Source organism: Lepidochelys kempii, chromosome 15 (assembly GCF_965140265.1).
Source record: "Lepidochelys kempii isolate rLepKem1 chromosome 15, rLepKem1.hap2, whole genome shotgun sequence".
In the NCBI taxonomy this organism is placed as follows: domain Eukaryota; kingdom Metazoa; phylum Chordata; order Testudines; family Cheloniidae; genus Lepidochelys; species Lepidochelys kempii.
Window position 1 is genome coordinate 21,234,416 of NC_133270.1, and position 22,733 is coordinate 21,257,148.

General features: G+C 41.3%; 1 protein-coding gene across 7 annotated transcripts in view; it reads left to right on the forward strand.

Moving 5' to 3' along the window:
* Positions 1–22,733, forward strand: part of RIMBP2 (RIMS binding protein 2) — a 280,460-nt gene that overhangs the window by 60,936 nt on the left and 196,791 nt on the right. For 6 of the 7 annotated variants that reach the window (XM_073312915.1, XM_073312918.1, XM_073312919.1 and 3 more), the window contains exon 2: positions 10,486–10,626. The exons of the other annotated variant lie outside the window; for it this stretch is intronic. The gene's annotated coding sequence lies outside the window, so the exon portion shown is untranslated. The remainder of the gene's footprint in view (positions 1–10,485; positions 10,627–22,733) is intronic. 7 annotated transcript variants of the gene reach the window in all.

Sequence of the window (22,733 nt, forward strand, 5' to 3'; positions counted from 1 at the left end):
TGGCACTATGTTGGCAGGAGATGCTTTCCCACTGACATAGCTTCTGCCTCTCACGGAGGTGGAATAATTATGCCTTTTTAGTTTAAGGGAATTTATAGTCTGGTTGTACACTGCTGGCCTGTCCCTTCAGAATGTGGGTCAGGCCCTGTTCTCAGTCCACATAGAACTAATACTGCACATAAATTGTCCCTTCCCCCTAACCTAGGGTTTTTTGCAGGGGCTTATGTATTCCTTACAGATTTTCTCTCTACAGGCCACTTGCCTGGGAGTCGTGCTGCTCCAGGGCCTCCCACAGAAGCTATTCTGCTTCCTGTAGCTTTCCCCAATTCACCCAGGGTCTTCCTGCCAGAGTCTGCCTGCACCAGGCAGCTCTCTTCCCATCTGAGTCCTTTGCTGGTTTCTATAGTTACCTGATGCCTATCTGACCGGTTTCAGCCAGTATGTAGGTGATCCATCACAGGTGAAGTTGGGTCCAGATTCCTTTAAAGTGCCAGCCACCCTGATACGCTACTTACTGTCTGTCATTTTAGATTTACCCACCATATGAGCTATGGGCAATAATAAATGTATTTCACCGCTGAGTCCCATTGGAGTGTGGGTGTATCCAGTATATTGGATCATATATATGTGTGTGCGTAAATATATCTGCATTCCATATAGATCAATCTACCAGGAATAATAATAATGCAGAATAAAAAATTATTTCACTGATAGAGGCACAAGAAAAAGAGCAAGAGTTAAAAACGAGGGCAGGTCAGGGATAATCATTTCAACTGATGAGTAGAAAAATTATTCTTCTACAAAGGGTAGAAATGTAATTTGTGAAGAGAAATTCATTGAAATGTCTTTTGATGCAGATACAACATTTCATATGAACTCCCTGGCATATGGATACCTTTATAATTGCTGACATTTTGCCTACTGCATTGAATGTCGTTCTCTGGCTTGTAACCTGGCTACTGATTCTTCAACCACAGTGCATTTGTCATGTGGTTGAAGAATTTGCAATGTAAGAACAAAAACCCTCACTGGATTATTTTTAATGCACTGTTAGAGACTGTAAAATATGCCACAAGATGACAATATACTTCCCATTAATTTCTAAAGCACTACATCCTAGCTCTGGCAAATAATATTAGTGTGATTTGCTTTTGTAGCGATATTGTTTTGCCTTCAAAATTGCAAGATATTCCCTTGAGTATTTATACCTCTCCAGGAAGAAAGGGTTTAGCTGTTCATAAACAAATAAATAAAAAGTCATAATCTGTATGAAATGTTGTTTTAGACTTCAGTGTGATTTTGCATTTTGAAAAAGCCAGGACAAAAGGACAAGCATGTGTGAGAGAGAGGGGCGGGGGGGGATAAGAAACTAGTATTTAGTCTTGATCCTGTGGGATGCTGTGTGTCTTCCCCTCCCGCTGACATCAGTAGCTTGCAGATTTCAGTAGATGAGGCAACTTGTTATCTAACAGAGTCAGCAACAGAGCTGGGTGACGTTTTTTGGGTAAATAGGTTATTTGCCAAAACATGGAGTTTTGGTCAACCCAAAACTAGTCACAAATTTTGACACTAATTTCCTGAATGGTTTCAGCCAAACAGAATTTTCAGGACTTAGCTGCTGTGACATCACCCAGAGCACAATCAGGACAGTTGAGCAACTGTGCCCCCTTTAACTCGCCTGCCTAGCCTGTCTCCTACACTGCCATGCTAGTGACAAGCAACCCTTTTTATTTGGTTGGTTGTTTTTTAATGTTTGGAGCAGGTATAAAGGGGATGGAGATGAGACACAGGATTTCTCATTTATATTTTTTAGCAGTGTGTTTTATATTGAAATATCTGGAAAGGAACAATAGTGCTGGTTGTTATACACTAGTTTAGGTGATAACTGACCTCTTACCAAGAATACAGTACTTTGGCCCTTAAAAAACTCTGAGTGGGACTGCCTTGCTTAGGACTGGAGATCAGATTAATGGACTTCTGGCTCACTTTCCCTCCACCTTCCCATTCTTGTGGGGGTGGGGGGTTACATTTTGTTAAACCGTTAAAGGGTTTGTCCCCCATAGCTTCTTCCACCCAGCAGTTAGCAAGTGTTACAAAATGTATCCATCCGGGACAAGCCAAGGAAAGGAAACGGGGAGGAAAAACACACTGGTATTTCAAGTTTCCTATTCATCTAAGTGGGTGCCTGTATTACTGTGCATTTAGCTTTGGGGGAGCGGTGTGAAGCTATACGTCAGCAGTTCTCTCAGGCCTACTCACTTGCTTCCAACATGCCCTGGCTACCAGGAAGCTGCTGCTTCCAGCTTTTGTGCCTACAGCTCCAGAGCATGCGGTTGGAGGTGGGGGCAGGTCCCGCTTTAGGGGAATAATTCCCTGAGGTAAAAGACTGCTGCAGCTCTCTCTGTATTTCAGCAAAGAAGGAACCAGCTCCGCTCTGTGCAGATGGTGCCTCCTGTTGGTCCCCCATATTAGATGTCTCTATGCTGCCTGCCAGGCCTCTCGGAAATTCATGGGAGCAACAAGCATAGAGCTCAAATTGGAAAAGCACAATGTTAGGGGGCTTATTCCTTCACCCACTTACTTCCCTGGTCCTTCTCGCATGAACAGAGAGCAACAATACCCGAAGTCCAAAGGTGCAAACAATTCGATGTTTATTGGGGTGAACTTCCAGCAAGCATGATTCCAGTTTCCTTCCTTAGTATCCTCCTTCCCAGCTCTGACACCACAGAGCCTTACACCTGTGTCCCTGTTTCCATTCCTACCCTTAGCCAAACATGATTCCAACTTCCTTACTCCCATTCCCTGTTCCCATTTCCCCCTTTAGCAAAACATGATTCCAATTTTCTTACCCCCATTCCCTGTTCCCATCTCCCTCCCACACCCACTCACTTCCTCATTGACTACAGATTATATAGTAAAACTTGAGTTCTGCTTAGCTATACTTTAACCAATCATTTTCCTGAAATTTAACTAACCAATCCTAACATATGGTAACATGATTATGTAACCAATTATATCCCACCACCTTAATTAGTTTACACCCAGCAAAATTAATTATACAGCAGACAGGAACAATCACAGAACCAGACAGAGATTATACAGACAAACAATAGCAAAGTGGGAACTATAATGACAAGACAATACAGAAGTGAGGATTTCACATCCCAGCTATTGATAAGTGAGTTCTTGCCAGACAGGATGCTATCAAACTAAGTTTCCTTTTACATTTTCTAGGAACTTCCCTTTCTCTGGAGGTGATAGGAATACAATTCTGTCCTGATAGTGCCTAACAGCCCCATAGCACCTTATTTCAATGTGACTAGTTTGGAATGTGAGGATGTGACTGTTCGCTTCCTAGCTTATGGCTGCCTCTGCTGCTTAGCCAAAGGCCTTAACCTAAGAACAGGGCCTCAGACTGTCACAGTAAGAGAAGGCCCTTACACCAGCAGACAGTGATTTTGATTCTTTCTTTTATACCTCTAGAACTAGCCAAGTGATAAGAATACACCTAAATTCTTAAAGTACAGGCCTTTGCAGACAGGCCTGAATATCTTTATCCTAACACACAACCCGTCGATCGCCGTCTTTTACTGCATGTCTGTACGGAGCCTACTACAGTGGGTCCCTGAGCTGGCTAGGGGTCTGTATGTGCCACTGCCATACAATACAAGACAACAGTATTGCCCACTCCAGGGGATCAAAAATCATGAGTAAGGCTACAATTATGTCACGGAGGTCACGGAATCCGTGACTTCCATTGACCTCGGTGACCTTTTCTGCCCCGGGGCTGGAGCTCCCCAAGCTAGCCCTGCCCCTGCAGCTCCCAGCTCCTGTCTTGGTGGGGGGCCCCTGCAGCTGCCCAGCCGCGATGCGTGGACCGGGAGCCACAGAAGAAGCAGTGGGTGCTGAATCCGCCTACCCTTTTTGTCACGGATATTTTTAGTAAAAGTCCATGAGTCAAACCTCTCCAAAACCGAGACTGGTTTAAAAAACAAAACAAAACACTGGTTTTGGAGTGCAGGAATTGTCATCCCTGCATCTGTCCATGTCTCCTGCCCCGCAACTTCCTGTCAGTTCTGCCCCACAGCTGCCTGCTCCCCTCCTCCCCCCGGTCAATTCTGTGACCCATCCATTCTGCCCCTCCAGCTCCCCATCAGCTCTCCCCTCTCCCCCCCCCCCAGCCTCACCTTGGGTCCTCCTGCAGCTCCTGAGATTCATCACCCCTCCCCCAAAGGCTGAGTGGAGGCTGCATTAGGGTCCCCCTCACTCTCTTCCAGGCTGGAGGACAGAACCAGGGGTTTTTTTTTATCCACTTTTCTGGCTTAGCTTGAGGGTTGCAGGAGTGGGGAGGAACAGAAGAGCTGTCTGCATTGTACACAGCAATGGAGGGGTCGATGGGGGTGCAGCCTCCCTGAGCTGCTGGGTGGTCCTCTCTAGGCAGAGCTGAAATTCACTAGATGGCTGGTGCTTCTTGTGTCATTGCAAGATTGGTTCCAACCCAGCCCACTTGACTCATGGGAAAAAAATCACGAGAGCTGGCAGCAGTGTGATCAGTGTATTTTTAATCAGTTTGAAAATAGATCAATGTATAAGGCTTGTGCATGTCTGCTATGGTAGCAAGGTTTATAGCGAATGAAAATCAGATAGTAGTTTCCATACCTAGTGATAGTCTCCATAAGTAATAGATATTATTTATCATTTGTATTGCCTAGGAGCTCTAGTCATGGACCAGGAGCCCATTGCTCTAGGTGCTGTACCAAGACAGTCACTGTCCCAAGAAGCTTATAATCCAAGTCATATGTAGTATGATTGATTAATTGTTCTAGAATGGCATTTAAAAGCCGCTGTCTAGAGTGGCTCATGACTGTGAGTGCCGAGCTCAGGGCAGACTGCTAAGAAGCAAAGAGGTGGTGTGCTCCATACTGAGATCAGGTCTACACTACAGACCTATGTCGGTATAACTACATCCCTCATGGGTGTGAAAAATCCACAGCCCTGAGAGAGGTAGTTATGCTGGCCTTAACCCCCCTGTGTAGACTGTGCTATGTTGACGGGAGAGCTTCTCCCGTCAACATAGCTACAGCCTTTCGGGGAGGTGGATTAACTATGCCAATGGGAGAGCTTTCTGCCGTCTGCATAGGAGCATCTTCGCTTAAGCGCTACAGCGGCACAGCGGCGTCGGTGTAGCTACGCCAATGCAGCATTTTACGTGTAGACCTGCCCTCAGATTTCACCAGCCAAATGTCAAGTGTGAACTCCCCACAAGCACTACCACAGCCTTAACACGGAGTTACAGACCGTCCCCTCGGGTACTCTGGTGTATCTTGACACCTAGGCAAGCTTGTCTTTGTGATAGATGGTCCCTTACACCAAAAATCCCGATGATATTCAGGTTACTTCCAGTCCCAAATGACCAGTCATTTATCCCAGGACAATTGTACCTCAGATCTCAAACCGAAGACATTGCTTGTAACCAATCCTGTAACACTAACGAAAGATGTATTAACTAAGAAAAAGAAATGAGTTATTTACAAGATTAAAGCAGGTCTCTCTCTCTCTCTCTCTCTCTCACACACACACACACACACACACACACACACAGATATATATATAGATATATAGATATATATATATTACAGTCCTCGATTCCAAAAAGCAATAGTAGCGGCTATAGCTCTAGATGTCCTTTAGGGCTAACCCAAGCTAAGCAGCTTGGGGATCTCTTGCTTATGCTTAGAAAAATTGCCCTCTCCACATTCCAAGTTCCTTCTGGTCAGGGATTTTTATTCCCTTCCCCCAGAGTTCAAAGTGATGGGGGACAAGTGTTGGTGCCTGTCTCCCAGGGATGAAAGTAACTTAATGAACTTCCCAGTATGCAGGGCGGCCGGGTCCTGGGCAAGGAAGGGGTGGCTCTGGGCGCCCAGAAGGGGCAGGGTCTCAGGCAGAAGAGGTGGGGCCTCGGGTGGAAGGGGCTGGGGCCAAACTGCCTTTCAGTGCTGTCCAGTCTGCACCGCCTGGGGCTCTGGTGGTGATTTAAAGGGCCAGGGGCTCTGGCCGCTGCTGGGAGCCCCGGGCCCTTTTAAATCGCTAGGCAGCTGCCCCTTTTGCCTCCCCGTTCCATCAGCGGCCCTGCTGGTACGGTTGGCTCTTCTTACCGGTACACCATACCGTACCGTACTGGCTTACTTTCACCTCTGCTGTCTCCTCTTCATGGATTAGGGGTGGGGGGCAATCAACGAAGTCTTTGTCCATTGATGTTTCACAATGACTCATTTTGGTTTCAGTGGGCCTTCTTGTATGCACAATGAGCAGGTTACGTTAATTAATGCTTCTTTCCTGTTTTAGTTACACAGTTACAGAGGTTTACAGTGCAAACACTCAAAATAACTTTGTACCATGTGCTACAGACGTTAAGTGAGAGCAATGCATGCAGCATGCTACAAGCATTTCATCAAGTCTAAACGCTAACCACATTCTTATCAATTTAACATCTGTTTTAACAATGCTAACACACAGGTGAGCTAGACTGATTTCCAGCTATGCATTTGTCAGTGTTGTAAGGCCAAGAGGCCTTGGTATGAGATGCCACCTAGTCTGCCAGTATCGCAACTCCAATCAAGATCGAGGCCCCATGATACTACATACTCTATAAACATAGCCCTCAGGCCAGCAGACACTTGGGTATGTGATTAACTTGACACACTTGAGTAGTCCCAACTGATTTCACTGGGACTATCTGCATGATAAACTTGTTCACAACCCTGAGTATTTGCAGATAATATAGTAAGAGAGTTTCTGCCTCTGAGGTTGCAAATGACAGGTATCATGTAAAATATATTTTAAAGAGAGACCAGTACCCTTCAAAAAGGGACATTGATGAAACTTTGTTTCTCTACACAGGATTACCTGTCCAAAAGAATATCCATGTGAAAAGACCATATTGCTGTTATGAGGGCAGTGTTCTTTGTCTGAATGATTCATAAAGGTGCCTGCTAAATGCTGAACAGGTCCCATATTGAGATTGAGTAACTGTCCTATTCAGCTGACACAAAGCGCAGCTTAGGAAACCCATGAATAAATAAACAGCCTTACGCTTCCAGGCCCAGGCCTAACATAGAAATGGAAGGCTGAGTAGGGCCACTTGCCAGTATTATTAGCAGCGTCCCAGAAATCCAGCATTGGTGGTGTCATCAAAATTGAGTTGGCACTGAAGAAGGAATCGCACGTTGTGTAAGTACAGACATTTAAAGGCACCAGCAAGCTGAATGTTTGTTGCTAATGATTTGGATGTATGTACGTGGATCGGCTGTGTATACTATTCTATGCTAATAATAAACCTCCGTATGTCCCCAAGTTTTCATATTTATTAGAATTGGTTTTGTGCCACTGGAGCCTTGTGTGATTCTTTTGTTTGTTTGGTTCCTTTTAGAGCTATATTGTGTGGTATTAAGAATGCCTGTTGCTCTTGTCTCATAAAGATTTAATAGGCTCTTATGTTGACCGCTTTGCAGGTAACAGGTTGTTCATGTGGTCTGCAGGTTTTGTGTGACAAAAGGGGCCTCAGTCAAAAGATATCTATAAAACTCAGCTTTGGTGAAAAAGATGCCTTAAAAGCTTTGATAGAACTACTCACTTATACTTATCAGCAATTGAATCTGCTCTTTTTCCTATGAAAATCAACTGCAAAACACCCAATGAGTTCAGTAGGATAAAATCACGTCTAAGATTGGTCTGAGCTCATAGAGTCTTATAACTGATGAAAAAGTAATTTAATCAACCTTTGGTATGTTTCCAGTTGACAAAGTGCACCAGTATAAAGTTTACTGAAATGCCAGAGATGAAAAGGTTAGCCAGCCTGCTCAGGTCTTCAGATTCGTGAGGCTTTTTATTTAGTTGCAGCAAGATTCATGTGATAACAATGGATTCAGTGAATGGAGATCTGTGAAATATTTAAATGATTTAAAACCATAATGTCCCTGAGAGGAAGATAATTAGTTTACTGCTACAAGAGTAGTGCTTATTCAAGATAAGTGGGGATTAATTAAATATTGAAAGTGTATTTTGAAATGTGTGTGTATACTCTTTGCTGGTATGTACACACTCTGTCTATTTAAAATGTATTCTTATTTATACTACAGTACTGCTTAGGGACCCCAATCCTGGATCAGGGCCCCTTTGTGCTAGGCCCTGTACAAATATAGTAGAAAAGACAGCCTTTGCTCCAGAAAATTTGCAATCTGGGTTCATGACAAAAAATAACACTCAGATGTAGCGACACATGCATGGCTTTGTGTACTTTTTTATATGTTGTGTTTAATCCATAGCAATGAGAAACTAAAACTCACTAAATCATAGTATTTCTTTAATTGCAACCTACTCTGTTAATTACAATATATACCTAGTACTCCACTATAGACACATTCACTGGTACACAATTACCATTCCACAATTACATGACTGGTAATGTGTTACACTTGTTTTAACTCATTTGGGCTGGCTTGTGAATAGGCATATGAATCTACCAGCTGCGGTCCTGATTCAGCCAATGGGACTACTCCCAATCTTAAAGTTCTACATATGTTTAAGTGCCTTGCCAAATTGAGGCCTTCGAGGGGAATTAGTTCTTCTGATATTTGGGTTTCTTTCCTGCACAAATTAAGTTTGTTGCCATCCTGCCCTTACATTGACATTTCTTTTACTCCTTCACCTGGCTTAAGCATTTCTCTGTGGCCCTTGTAATTAGGGACTCTTCTCCCCTCCCCTTCCTCCATTCTCCCTCTTTAACCTAACTTAGGGCCTGATGCAATTCTAGTAGAAGTCAGTGGAATAACTCACATTGACTTCAGTGGGAGTTGGTTCAAACCCATATAGTTGTTGCTGTGCATTAAGTATATACTCTCCATATATGTATCTTATAGAATACACAGGCCCTGATTGACTAAGACTATGTCTACCCTACGGACCTTACCATGGCACAGCTGTACTGCTGCAGCTGTGTTGCTGGAAGGTCTCCTGTACAGCTGCTCCATGCTGGCAGGAGAGAGCTCTCCTGTGGGCATAATTAAACCACCCCCAATGAGCAGCAGTAGCTATGTAGGTGGGAGATGCTCTCCTGTCAACATAGTGCTGTCCACACTGGTGCTTTTGTCCATGAAACTTATGTCGGTCGGGTGTGGGGAAACCCCCCCCCCCCAACCGACAAAAGTTTAGCTGACATAAGTGCTAGTGTAGACAAAGCCTAAGCCTTTTGACAGGCCAGGTATGTCGATTGGAAGCGGTAAGAGTAAATGAACCACATTCCATAGTGAAGTTTATAACAAACAGTGATTCATTTAAAATGTGATACAGTCCATGATACAGCATTATAAATTACCTGTTTCCTCTCACTTTCCCTTCTGATGAAGTCACAGGAAATATGTCTTTAGTTGTCATTAAAATTCCTTGACTTGATCCCTGCTGACTTTAGTCAGACAAAGTTCCCTTTTGTTCTGAAGTTTTGCCCAAGACTACAGGTTGTGCACTTCACCCTTTACCCAAAGCTTACTGAAGTCAATGGGAGTCTTTCCTTTGACTTCAGCAACTCTGGATTGCCCCTAAGCATTAAATTTCTTTAAGCTCAATAAATCTTAAAAGGCATCTATAAGGCATCAATAAGGCATCTTTAAGCTCAATAAATGATATTTTGATTGTTGGCAAGAAAGGAAGATGCTTAGAAAAGTACAATAGTAAGTATTATACTAGAGTTTGTATCTAATCAAACCCCCAAAACTGAGCACCCAGAGAAATTCACCCCTCTGCTACGGGCCAGCATATGGTGTAAGAACTAAACAACAGCCTTTGGTAAATTAGTTTCTACAGGAATGGGGGAAACTGAGTTGAAGTGGTGCATGAAAGCAATGCACATTTTATTTTCACATCTCCACCGTTATATATGATGAGGTATGCTTCAGAGGATTCTTGAAGACTTATTAATTTAGTTTGGCTTTTAATGTGTAGGATATTTTTATTAACCATCACTTGCAAACCACGTATGGAGAGACATTCTGTTAAAAAGATCATGTAAATCAGTGGTTCTCAACTGGGGGTATATGTACCCCTGGGAGTACGCTGAGGTCTTCCAGGGGTACATAAACTCATCTAGATATTTGTAGCTTTACAACAGGCTACATAAAAAGTTTTAGTGAAGTCACTACAAACTAAAATTTCATACAGAGAAAATGAGAAAGAAAGAAAGCAATTTTTCAGTAATAGTGTACTGTGACACTTGTATTTTTTATGTCTGATTTTGTAAGCAAGTAGTTTTTAAGTGAGGTGAAACTTGGGGGTACTCAAGACAAATCCAACTCTTGAAAGGGGTACAATAGTCTGGAAAGGTTGAGAACCACTGATGTAAATCACATTATATTGTGGAAAAGATGCATGCTGCTAGGTGTGGTTTAAACAAATGTAAGGATTTACCTGTTTTTGGTTTTTGTTTCCCTACAGTTTAGAAATGAGCTACCATATTTGCAACCTGCAGTGCCACAGAAAACATTAGATCAGATCCGATTTTTAGAGGAGAAAACCCAGATTTTTCAATCTAATGTCACAACACTAACTCAAGGGAATCATCATTGGAGATTTTTAGTAAGTCCTCTCTGGTTGTTCTTTTTTTATTACTTTAGCTGAATGGTGAATTTAGACACAAGTGTGATTATTTGCAATCCAAAGATTCTTTAATTCCAAAGGTTGCAGTGAACTAAACTCAGCCTGCTTTATTACTTTTGTTATGCTTTTAAATGTTCAGATACTTTACATTGGTATCAAAGTTTTAAAATAGAGTATTACAAAACTGTAATCCAGTAGTAACATCTGAAAAAAATAATAGCAAGAACCAGATGAACCATATGTATAAATATGGAAGGAGAATTTATCGTTGATAAACAAAGTTGTGATGCACTGTCTTGGGCACAAAGTCATAGGGCCAGAACCTCAGTTGGTGTAGTTCAGCGTAGCTCCACGCTCTGCCGATTTATACCAGCTGAAAATCTGGCCCATAGATGTCAGTTGGATTGTCTGGTTATAATTCAGAGCAGAAGTTGGATTCATATATATGTGTGTGGCATTCTCGCTCTCTACAGATTACAAAATGTGCCATCAGTAGAATATTTTAGAAGAGGTTGTTTTCAGAATATAGTAGCTCTAGGAAAAGAGAACAGTTGTCAAAGACTTTTTTTGAGAGGTCTGAGGGGTAGTATCTTGTCATTCCAAGAAGGTCTGGTGGGGTTGGAGATACTCTGAATTCTGCTAGAAGCAGGGAGAGTGACAGGTTTTCAAGTTAGTTTGAAAACAAATAAATGATTCATTCAACCAATTGCTCTAAAATCAGAATTTGCTGACTTTTTAAAGTTGACTGTTCAGATCTGCAAATGCAGCATTGAAATTTGATGTATATAAGTAATAGCTGTGTATCAACTTTTGCTTCTCACTGCACAAGGGGTTATTTCTGCTTGTACTGTAAAAAGTGGTAAACACATTTTTTGGCTTGGTATTTCAGAGGAGAAATACCATTTAAGTAGCAAAATCATACTGCAGCCTAAAACCAAATTGAACTAGCTGACTTATCTTAAATTGTTCAGGGTCAGTTTTCAGTAGAGAATGCAGCTGTGTATAGGGAATTGGACTTATCGTGTACGGTGATGGCCTTTTAAAACTTGCCAATTGCCTGAGATAATTAAGGCCCATGGTCCTACAATTGGATGTTAGTGGGTGGACTCTTCCATTGGCATGGATAAGAGCGTAGGCTGGGGGCTTAAATAAGTATTTACAGTTAAATAACCCCACTTTCAGCTGTATTTATGGTATTTCCTATAGGCATGTGTATAGGGAAATAGAAGTTGGTTTTGAAAATCTGGAGTTAACCTTATATTTTTCAATTTTGCCCAAGATAAGCTTCTGAGGGCCACCACTATAGTATCATGGAGTGCTAATTGCAATTATGGACCTGTTTTCCTGCCCACCTTTCTAAATCGTGTACCCTTCCTTATCAGCAATAGCTATTATTTTAAATTTAGTTTCTTCTGTTGTGAGTCTGCTGTATATTATCTGATTGGTGCTAAGAAATGCCTTTTAATAAATAAACTGTGAATGCATGTTGTGTATGTTAGCTTTTACAGTCTCATTGTAAATGCAGGATTGGAAGGTGCATGGAAGAGTTTAATATCATTTTTCTGTTTTTTGCCACATGGAGAAGAAATAGCGACCAGTTAGATTCAATAGCGACATATTCTGTAATAAGAAAAGGAGTACTTGTGGCACTTTAGAGACTAACCAATTTATTTGAGCATAAGCTTTCGTGAGCTACAGCTCACTTCATCGGATGCATCACGAAAGCTTATGCTCAAATAAATTGGTTAGTCTCTAAGGTGCCACAAGTACTCCTTTTCTTTTTGCGAATACAGACTAACACGGCTGCTACTCTGAAACCTGTCATATTCTGTAATAAAATATATGGCTACGTTTGGGTCTGTTTTGTGGTCTTTCCTTTCTCTTGATGCTGCCTTTATTGTATGATTATAATGTGTTATTTAGAAAAGAGCAAAAACAAGTAATTGATTAATATAAAGGAACAGTGAAAACTTTAACTGAGAACCCAAAGGACCTGAAAAAAATCTATCGTCAAGTGAAGGTTTATCTTTCACTAAAAGCTGAGCCAAGTTGTACTCTAAACGTCATGAGACACTTTAAAGAACACACTACAAGTTAAAATGTTAGTGAATGGAGATGGCCTTTAGTGCATGCACATATACTGAAAAATGCTGGTATAGGTACCTACTTAAAAGTTACCATAGGTGGGTTACGCCATGGTGAAACTATTTAAACTATTTCATAATTCGTGTTGACACAAAGGGAAGTTGCAAATGCTCAGCACCTCTCTCGAGGCATTTAGTGTCTTCCAGGATTGGGTCCATATTCTGATTTGGGCTTGACTTGAATTTGAGTTCTGTCCCTGGGCCTGTCTTTATCTAGCCCAGTGTCTCAAAGGTTATGTACTCAGATGTACTAGTTTAAGAATGTAGTAGTTTAGGCCAGTTACGCTGTCTGTGTTCAAAGTAATCTGAAACCTGGCAAAGCAGGTTCCTGACCCTTAATTTAGATCTGTACCTCAGGACTTAATGTCTCAGCTTAATGCCATTTTATCGAGATATATTAATTTCAAATGAACTGGGATGTCATTACTCTCCAGTACTAAATCAATTGCACATTTTTAATTGCATTTGCAAAACAAAATTTGAAAACTGTATGTGCTCACTTGATCTCATAAAGTCCTAAACTTTGGCATCCGTCATTTTGAGCTCTCCAGTGATAAAGATAATTTTATTAGTCCTGTGTTAGGTCCTTGGTTTTGGTATATTTAACAAATTGGTAGGCTGGCAAAGGTGGACTGTAGTGATGCTTCTTGGATACCTTATAGTAGTGCGTAAGTTATGTCTGGCTTTGTGGGTGGGGTGGGGGGGAAGCGCGCGCGCGCGTGTGTGTCCTGGAAAAGAGAGCCAGGTGTGTAATTTGTTGCTCATATGTCATATTTATTAGTATGCCTGAAGGTATGTAAATGTTTTACCTTCCTTATTTGTCCTTCAGTAAGTAAACTTAAGGCCTTAAAAGGAACAGGGTAAATATACATTGAAGTAATGTACAAGCATTAGAGAGTCTCATTGTTGAAAGAGAAACATTGTATACAGGTCACTGTAGGAAGTACTGTCTTTTGAATGAGGCATAATGCAGTTCCTAAGCACTGATTGTTATTAACAATCCAGTAATATTTTTTGCAAGAGTGAAATTTGAGAGATTCAACCAGTAATGTCTTACAGGAATTAAATAGGGCTCTATAGAAATTACTTTAATCTCCTTTAGAATTTGTTAATGAATAGTACAAATCTATAGGTTTTTTTAATTTTGTGGAAGTCTCTCTCAAAATTTTATAGGCTAGACAGACAGATATCCACCCTACAAAGTTATTTTCAGTTGAATTTTAAGAAAGCTGCTATATAGTGATGGTGCACACCTGCTAAACAACTTTTGTATTCCACACCACATTTAGCTGCATTTCAGTGGTGGTTAGTTAAAATGGTTCCTGTATTTAGTCAAGATTCAGTCCTGCAAATAGAACTGCACAGAGTCCTACTTAAGCAAATGGGACACTGTGAAGGGCTAAGGATCCACACATATAGATCTGTTTGCAGGCTCTGGCCATAGTTTAAGCCCTTTCAGATCCTTTGGGATTGAAAGCTGCTGTTGAACTCTAAGATACTGTGATTGTTAGTGCTGTGAGTAGCATATATGTTAGTTATTTGGTATGCATTTTTTGGTTTCCAGATAATACTCAGCACTTACACAGCTTTTGATCTTCAAAGCACTTGGCAATTGTTAACTAACTAATTTGAAAGAAAATTCCTAAAAATAAAGCCCTCTGTAGATAAGAATAAATGAGACTTTTTTTAGCCTGGTCTTCTTATTCTCCTGACATTATATCTCATGGAACAGCAAGTGAAGGCATAACTCTGACACTTTGCTTAAAAGCCTGATTTCTGAAGCTTGAGATTCTAATTTTGGTGGGGAATTTATCCATTTGAAGGGCTGAAGTTTTATTCCATCTGAAGTATTTATGTTTAATATGATGGGAGAAAAGTTTATAAATGTGATGTTTTGAACTACTATTAATGCCTGCTTTACATCTCTATGAAAAGAATAACTATACAGCTGTGAGGTGAACTGAATATTCGTTTTTGACTAAAAATGTCCCTATTCAGGTGAAAAGTAAAGCCTGTGTTATGTGAGCTCTGTTTAATAGAACGCATTTGAGAACATAGATAATTGTTAATAGAGTTATCATAGCTAACGTATGGGGCCAGGTTCGGATAGCATTGAAATCAATGTCAAAACTCTCATTAATTTCAGTCAGTACAGGAATTGTGCCCAAAGTGTGTATTCTTAATGAAGAAGAACCCTGAGTGACTGGATGGCTCATGGGATTGATAATGGGGCATAGTGCTTATTATTTGTGTTACTATTTCTACTCCAGTGCAGGTTTCGATTTCATAAAACCCTCCTTCACAGGCAGTGCTAATTGACACCACTGTTTGAAGTCTCAGCCAAGAAACCGAGGGATGAATGTAGGTGAAGACTGAATGACCCGTTTTACTCTGAAAGATGGTTGGCTTAGGGATGTTTGTGGGGGAGTAAAGAAAACTTAAACAGCTGTTAGCTGGGAGGTAGCAGCCCTATGGATAAACAATGAACTTTTGTCTCCAGGTTTGTCAATCTGGCCTCTCAGAATGACATCAGCTGCTTGGGGATAACGCAGTTTTCACACCCATTCATTTTTTTAATGAACTGAAAAAGCTACATCTGCAATGGTTCATTTAATCATGTGTACTGAAGGTCAGAAAACATTAGCTCAATTCTCCTTCCTGGTGCATTTTATTTAAACAAATGTTTCATTACAAGAAAAATCCCACAGTATCTTAATAAACAACTAGATGGAATCTATTTCCATAAACATACATCTCCTTCATATTCTATCATTAGCTTGCTCTGTACGTAAATATAACTGGGGTTTGCACTAGTTACCTGTTAGTTACTAAGCAACAGTATCATTTGCCTCTGGCTACAGCTGCTAGTAAATGACTTGTAGCTCCCTGATTGTAAATTAAAGTGCTCTAAGTTTGGAATTGAGGCTGTTAAAAGGGCCCTAATGCAGGCATAATGCCATTTTCCACCTGTAACAACAATGTATCAGAAGAGCTACTCAAGCAGCATCAGTTTGCCGGGTTATGCTTGTATATCAAAAAATTGTAATTGCTTTTGTCTTTCCCAATCCATAGTGTTCTCTCTAGTACATACTATTCTTTGTTTTAAGTCTTCCTGTCTCTACATAAAGGGAAAAACAATATGTATTATGCATTCCAAGCATTTACTTTGTTTTATTTTTTGCAAGGATGGCAATGCTTGATGTTCAGCATGTTAGGCAAAAGCTCAGCTGAAAGAAAAATGTAAACATAATTAAAAATATATATAAACACTGAGAGTTTGGTTTGCAATTCAGAGACGCTTCTGATTTAGGACGGCCAACTATGGGGTTGAATGTTAATGCATTAGTGCAAAGAAAGCAGGCTTCAGAAGTGACATTTAATAGTTCATTGTCGATAGACTGCCCTAAAAAGAAACTTATTAAGAGGAGTTTTCTTCCCTGTTCCCCCTGCAGCACATATATATAGTTCTTTGCAGGAAGGAAACAATAATGTTTATGGATTAGAGCAGCATTTGGCTTTTGATACATACCTCTGTAATATAATGGCTTGCCATATAGGCATTCACCTTTTTGTCATTTTTGTGTGTCTTTGTGAATAGTGTTTGGGCTTTTTTGACAGCCTTATTTCCCTTGGCAATGCTGTCATTTTATTCTTTGTTTCCACAAATGAATTTACTTGCATAACCTTTCGTTTCTGGTGGTGTTGCTCTGGAAATAATTATTCTCTTTGCAAACATGGAAATCTGACTTGACTTGATTAACATAGTACTGGTAGGATAAAGAACTTTCCTATCAACAAGTCCTCAAGAGAAAGTTCCATCAAAAGTAGAACTGTATTTAGTTTAAGGAGAAGGGGGGAAGCAAAGCTTGTTCCCTTCTCCTAAAGTTCAATGAGCTTGTTACATTCTTGAATGTGACTGCGCAAAGGCCATAAAAGGTATCTAAAACCTCAAGCCATTCAGAAATATCTGGTATAAGGAAAAATAGACTGATTCACTGTATTGAACTAATTAGCTCGAAAGCAGGCTGACCTTTTCTCCATCCCCTAAAACATAGTTATTTCAGTGTTCAGGAGTTTTAAAAAGATAGTTGATCTAGAAACACTTTTTCTAATAAAAACATCCTCTTTTTTCCCCTCTTTTTTTTTTTTTCTTTACTGTCATGGATAAGCGGGCATCCTATCTTTCTAATGCTGGTCTGGTTAATATATTCCTGATGCCAAAAAAATAATTCAGAGTAACATGTGATGCTCCATCTGATGTAAACAGGGAGGAAAAAAATCTGTATTAACAGAACCCAGTTTTAAAAACTGAGCTGCCTGTGGCCATCGGTAACCATTGATTTCAGCCAAGAATATTACGCCCTATAGGATTAATGGCCAAATCCTGATAGTTTTATTCATGTGATGCCAGTGGGAATGCTCACTTGAATAAAGTAAGTAAGAGTAAGCCCTTATTTGCAATTTTTCTTTAAGATTTGGGGGCCTTCAAGGGTAGGGGCTATTCACCATGAGTTGTCAAGATCATATCGTGATAAGACCCATACGTGAGGGCAGAACCTAGTGTTGCAGAAACAGCTGACTGTTGTTGTGGCTGAGCTCAGCCACTCCTCTCCTTTTTTTTAACTCCGGTTGTCTCCTCTTTTCCTTCTCTGCCATTTTGAAGCCCACTATAGCTACATTGATGAAAGCACTCCAACTGAGAGGAAAGATGATCTTCTGGACCAGAATATAGGAGTTGAACCCATATTTCCTGCCTCTGTCACAAACTCCCTGTTTCACCCTGGGCAGGTCACTAATATCTCTGCTTCAGTTCCCTATCTGTAACTTTCTCCTACCCTTTGCCTTGTCTCTTTAGATTGTCAGCGCTTTGGGGCAAGGGCTGTCTCATGATGAGCATGAACAGCACCTTGCACACTGGGGCCCTGACCTCAGTTTGGGCTTCTAGGTGCCACAATAAGAGAACTAGTGATTCTTCATAAACAGTCTCTTAACTGACAATTAATTTAGTGCACAAGAAAAGCTAACTAAATTATTCATGGGAATACTGACACCTGTAATGGCTCATCCACTCCTATTTATCACCTATTTATGAACCCTGTTGCCATAACAATAGTTATATTTTCCTTGTGTCCTAAGGCAAAAAAATCTGTCCCTAGAATGTCAAATGACCAGTCAATTCATCATTTCTTACCTTCTCTTTCTCTTTGTCTCACACAGAATGCTCCATAAAATAGCTGTTTTTTTCTTAATCTCTTTACTTGATTAAATAGGATAAAACATTCTTCCATTTCAGTTTTCTTTAATATGTGTTCTTGTTGGAGATCTTCTGGATTTTTGTGGACAACAATTCAATTTCTGTGGAACTGGTCTTTGAAGATTAGTTTGTGAGGTACATTCTCTGTCCTGCGTGATACATTCATCCCAAACTGGTTACGTTTTAGTACTGTGGATTTTTTTTTTAAAACTCATAGCTTTAGAAATGTTTGAACAATCCAATTTATCTTTACCTGATAGGCTGTGGGTGGACAAGTGAGGTGAGTCGTGCTCAGCTCAGCAAGGATATAATGAGGCATATAAATAATTAGCAACACATTTAAAAAACCTTCTGCTTATATAGGGCAAATCCCTGCATAATCCCCAGATCTTCAGTGGGACTACTCGTTTCAATATGGCAAGCAGGATTTGAATGTCTCTGTGTGTGTCTTTCTGTAACATGATAAATACAGTATGGAATGTAGTCATAAAAGGAAAATAATACTGTCAGAAATAAGGCCCTCTATATCAAGAAAGTAATAACCTTTTTAACCTCCATTGTTCCCAACTATAACAATAAATTCAGCACTGGAGTGTTATACACAGCTGCAGTTAACAGTAATATCTGCAGTTTATTCCTACAATTGAAGTACTAGGAAACAAAAATGAGTGGTATTTTCAAGTGAAGGAAGTCTGACATGAACTCTTAAAACAAATTCTATTAGCTATACTCAGTGATGAGCTGCCAAAATCTTAACAACGGGTTCCCTCCTCACCCCACGAGGGGATCGTTGCCCACCCCCGCCCCCCTGGACTCCTGCCCCATCCAACCCCCCCTCCCCCGTGTTCCTTGACGCCTCCCCCCCAGAACCCTGTCCCCTGACTGCCCCCAGAACTGGACAGGAGGGTCTCGTGGGCCACCGTAGTGGGTTCCCACCCCACCCCTAAGAGCCAGAGAGACCTGCTGGGGGACAAGGTGGGGAGTCCCAGCGGTGCTTACCTGGGGCAACTCCCAGGAAGCATCCGGCAGGTCCCTCTGGCTCCTAGGCGTGGGGGAGCGTAGCTGGGGGGGAGCAGGGGGAGTGGCTGCTCCCCCCACTGATCACATCAAAAGTGGCGCCTTAGGCGCCGACTCCCTGTGTGCTCTGGGGCTCGAGCACCCACGGGGAAAACTTGGTGGGTGCAGAGCACCCACCGGCAGCTCCCCACCCCGCGCCCAGCCCCAGCTCACCGCCGCTCTGCCTCCGCCCCTGTACCCGCTGCCCCGCTCTGCTTCTCTGCCCCCGCTTCCCGTGAATCAGCTGTTCAGCGGGAAGCCTGGGAGGGCTGAGAAGCAGGCGGCAGCTTCACACTCAGGCTGAGAGTGGCGGAGGTGAGCTGGGACGAAGAGCGGTTCCCTTGCGTGCCCCCTCCCCTTCCCCCGCGGGTTACGTGCTGCGGTGCGGGTGGCCCTTGCGCCCCCTCTCCCCAGCTCACCTCCACCTCCCTGGGCCTGAGCGGGAAGCCGCGGCCTGCTTCTCAGCTGGCCCCGGCTTCCCGCGTGAACAGCTGATTCGCGGGAAGCCTGAAAGGGCGGAGAAGCAGGGCGGGGCGGTGCGTTCAGGGAAGGAAGTGGAGGCGGAGCGGCGGTGAGCTGGGGATGGAGGATGGGGGGGGGGGAGCTGCCAGTGGGTGCTCTGCACCCACCAAATTTTTCCCTTGGGTGCTCCAGAGCTGGAGCACCCATGGAGTCGGTGCCTAAGGCACCACTTTTGGCGATTTAAATTTAGAAGCTCTTTTAGAACCAGTTGTCCCTCTTGGCTTCTAAATTTAACAACTGGTTCGTGCGAACCCGTGCGAACCGGCTCCAGCTCGCCACTGGCTATACTGTTTTAACTGACGGAAAAATAAACACAATTGTAGACAAAGGCTAAGGTTTTTAAAAGAGTCTGAGGGACTAATTTCAATGGAACTTGGGCTTCTAACTCCCTTAAGTGCCTTTAAAAATCCCATCCTAATATTCTTATAATTTTTGACATATTTTAATTCATTCACCATAAGAAAACAATTAACTGTTAATTGGGACTAGGTTGAACAATTGCATCTTTATTAAGAATGCTCCATGCGGTTTATGTAGTAAAAATTTTCCTGACCCATTTTTGATGTTTTAAACCCCTTCTCCTTCCTCCTACCGCTCCTTCCTCCAAAAGTCCTTTTGTTGCCAGTTTCTCTCGCCTTTTTCTGAGCACATGTAGCTCTCTGATGGCTATTTCCCGCTTGGATCCTTACTTTTCCTTTTCCTCTCCTCCCTTTACCAGGGGAATCTGTGACTGTCTTCCCTTCTGATTCTGGTAACCCAGCATGGCCACCGTGGGACATCTCAGTAGGTCTGATGTTCTTTTCTGGACCTAAGCTAGCTTCACACCTTGGATACTCCAGGGTTTTCCTGGGTCAGAAATGCGCCCTGTGTTCTGGTCCCTGACTCAAGGAAGCCTCAGATCATGTGAGCATTGAAAAAATCAAGTCAAGACACAAGAAAGACTTTCAGACCCATTAAGATCTAACAGTGCTTACTCCTGGGGGGAATTCTGCACCAAAAAATTAAAAATTCTGCACAAAAAATTTTAAAATTCTGCATTTTATTTGTCAAAATAACACAATATAATCACAGCAGTTTCAATTATTTTGGTAATTTATTTCAAAATACTTGTCAGCAAGTGTGTCTGTAACAATATAGACAACAAAAAAGATTCAGGAAATGTTTTTTGACAAACAGATTCCTTACTCTGCATAGTAATACAGAACTCCGAGTAATAATTCATTTAAACTAAAATACAGAACTGTATTTCCCGCACCCTCCAGAAACAGTGTAAAGGCTTGGGGGAGTCAGGGGAAATGGAGGAGCTGAGGGAGAGGGAAGTAATTGCTTGGAAGGAGCCTGAGTATGAACTTGAAGGGATGTTGGGTGGGAAATGTATGAAACAGGTTTTTTTGGTGGAGGGGAGCAACCCTGTGTAAGACCAGGGAAAGTATTGTATTTTGTGAGCTGCAAGCCACCTTGTAATGGCTATTCAGAAGTACACTTACGCACATACTTAAGTCCCACAGACTTCAATAAGATGTAAACACATGCTAAAGTTAAACATGTGCTTAAATATTTTGAGTTGGGGCCTAAATATTTAAATGGGTTCTGAATTCTTTAGTAAATGCTCCATTGTATTTACCAAAATTCTGGCCAAATCACTGTGACTTGATTTTTTTGCACATAGTCATTGATTAGAATTAAGTAATAGAATTGGATAGAATTCAAGCCTAGTCTTGCAACTTGTCATTGGAAAGAATTAGCTAATATTTTTTCATAAATCTTTGTGAATAATACTTGCAGTTTCATTCAGGCTCATTTTGCAGCTGGAAAGTTTCACTGTTCAGGTTTTTTTGTGTGTGTGAATCCATGTGAAAATGGATTTGCCTTTTAAATGAAATATCAAACTTTCAAAAGTAATGAGGTTTTTACTTGAAAATAGGAACATGGGAACAGACATGTTGGATCACAACTGATGTCCATCTACTCCAGTATCCTGTCTTCGACATTGACCATTCAAAATGCTTTAGGGAAACACATTTTGTATTAGGCCATTATTGGATTTCCAGTTTCCAGGGAAAGTTTGAAAAAGTTAGAAGTTGGCTTATGCCCTGAAGCTTGAATTTTTATCTCTCTTCTAAAGTACTTGCTTATTTGTGTTTATTATTCTAATTCTGAATAATCTTGTTATGCATATAAAATGTCTTATCTTTTTTTGAATCTTGTTGTGCACTTGAACTCAATTATATATCCTGTAGCTATAAATTTCACAGTCCAGCTGTACATTGTGTGAAATAGTGTTTTCTTTTATCAGTTTTAAATTTGCCATTCTTTAATTTCATTATATTAAATGAAGTCCCTTTCTTCTTGCAACAGTATAAATTTTGCAGATTTTGGATTGGCCTGCCTTCACAAAATCCAACCAAAACTGGAAAACCTCAAATTTTGAGGGTGTATTTTTAAAGTCATTAAGAATTTCACACAGCCCTAGAACTAACTTACAATAACGCTCTTCCTTTAGAGACAAACATCAAAAGACTCTGTTCAGATGCTTATCCGAGTGGCTTAGATGTGAAGTACTTAGAACTCTCAAAAGAGCAGTTGTCTTTGTGAATTTCTTTCAGTCCTATCAGAACCTAGAAATATAGGAGTCTGCAAGAAAAATAAAACAATGAGAGGGGTGTGGATAGAATAGCTATCCATTTTTTTTCTGAAACTGGAGAAAGGTTTCGTTCAGGACTCTTTTTTTTTGGTGAAACGTCTTAACTGTTTTCCCTACCCTTTGCCTTTTTGAAGCTAGAACTTTAGCCTTCATCCATTGGTGAGGAAACCATGCAAATGCAGTGGGACCAGTTTGGAGGCTTTTAGATTCCTGAAAATATGATGCAAATACTTCCAGGATATGTATTTTGTAGGGAGATAATTGGAAATGGAAGGTAGAGTCTATTGTTATAAATGTACTGTACAAAGTTTCTGCTCTCTGAATTTTCCATGCTGAATCTACCATTTGCATCCTGATGTCCTTAACAGAGTGTTAGGTTAAGCAATGTCAAGGCTGTACCAACAGTTGTTACCAGAAGATTTGCTTTTTAATTTAAAACCTTTTATTCCTAATTGACCTGTTCCGC